The sequence below is a fragment of the Atta colombica genome, unplaced genomic scaffold, assembly GCF_001594045.1.
Source record: "Atta colombica isolate Treedump-2 unplaced genomic scaffold, Acol1.0 scaffold1, whole genome shotgun sequence".
Lineage (NCBI taxonomy): Eukaryota > Metazoa > Arthropoda > Insecta > Hymenoptera > Formicidae > Atta > Atta colombica.
In genome coordinates this window covers 2,482,436-2,483,994 of record NW_017259183.1, presented here as the reverse complement: position 1 = coordinate 2,483,994, position 1,559 = coordinate 2,482,436, and the positions used below count along the sequence as shown (strand labels likewise).

At 31.0% G+C, this 1,559-nt stretch overlaps 1 protein-coding gene across 4 annotated transcripts in view; it reads right to left on the bottom strand.

The window, feature by feature from the left end:
• Nucleotides 1-1,559, bottom strand: part of LOC108689123 (ras-related protein Rab-32) — an 18,446-nt gene that overhangs the window by 8,203 nt on the left and 8,684 nt on the right. The window contains exon 1 of one of the 4 annotated variants that reach the window (XM_018195796.1): nt 509-547. The exons of the other annotated variants lie outside the window; for them this stretch is intronic. The gene's annotated coding sequence lies outside the window, so the exon portion shown is untranslated. Of the gene's footprint in view, nt 1-508; nt 548-1,559 lie in introns of those variants that run through there. 4 annotated transcript variants of the gene reach the window in all.

Here is a 1,559-nt window from a genome sequence, read left to right as displayed (position 1 = left end):
ATATATTTACTAAATATACTTATTAAATTTTAAAATATGCTTTAATTATTAAAAAAAAATGATACAAAAATTTTTATATTTAGATGTACTTTTAAGAGTTTCTATTTTTGTGACTCATAGTCTTCCCTATATTGTTTTCGGATTCATGTGAATCTTATCGATGAGTGTGTGACTTCCTCGACTCCGTGTAGACTATATTACGCGTAATAGGCGCCTTATATTATATCAAGTTTACTAGGATTCGATTGATAAACGCAAATAACGCAAATGCAAGCAAGTTATTTGAAATTATATGTTGCATAACGAAATGGTACCCACGAGTTTCACCATCTTTTACGAGTCCATCAAAAATATTCAAATTTTCGGTCGTTCAAGACTATCTAAAACTTCTAGTCTTACACACACACACACACACACACACACACACACACACACACACACACACACACACACACACACACACACCGGTATGCCAATATATCGAATAAAATCTAATTTCTTGCGATACTTTGATCCGAAAAGTTGGAGATCGTCTGTTTCTGATTCTAAGTTCTAATTTTAATGCGACGTGATGTGCGTTGCAATGATTTATAAAGCATTTGATAGAATTTGTCTTACAGTCTGTGAGTCACAGGCGCTCTCTATTTGATTTAAGCCAGTCTTTATTCTAACAATTAATTAGCGGTGATGGATCAGCCGTTGATAAAGAAATAATGCGATAATGTAGCTCTAATGCGAAGATTAGAGCAAATCTTTTCAGTTTATAATCTTAATTAGCTGCGCGTGATTAGGCGTGCATTGTCAATTCATTCGTTTTTCTTTTGCGTCGTATCTCTATGCGTATCTCGATTACTTAATTATTTAATTATTTAATTTTTACGTTAATGTTATAAAAAAATAATGATTACAATACAATAAAAATAATGACAACAGATGTTCAAGCTTCATTCTTTATTTTAATAGACACAATATTTTTACAATATTTTTACAATATTTTTACAATATACAAGACATAAAATTATACTCAGAATCTGAATTAATTATTATTAATATAACTCTAAATAAAATTAACTTTAATTTATTATTATTATCTGAATTTCAGACAAGTATTATATTTCGCTCGTATTGAATTTGCTGCAATAATAACTTTACATTAGCTCATCTGTTTGCGTGCATTAAATAAATATTAAATTAAGGAAATCATTAGCAGTTAATGTATATAACGAATGAATGTATTTACAATATAAAGATTTTGAACAATTCCGAAAATACGAACACGTTAAACGATTTCTCAATCGTGACGTTGATTAGATCAACGTCGAGTTATTCTACCGAATCATTACTTATATTGTTACATTGTGCATATATACGCACAATGAACGCCAGGTCAGTTTCTTTCTATAGAAAGTGCTTACAAAGAAAATACGTGGTCGTTGCAAGACTCACAAACCGACGGTATAGAATGACACGCAGGGGAGAGAAGTTGCAGGACACGTTGACCAACAATCTCAGATATTCATTGACGCCTTATACTCGCAACAGACTTATAACGTGCGATT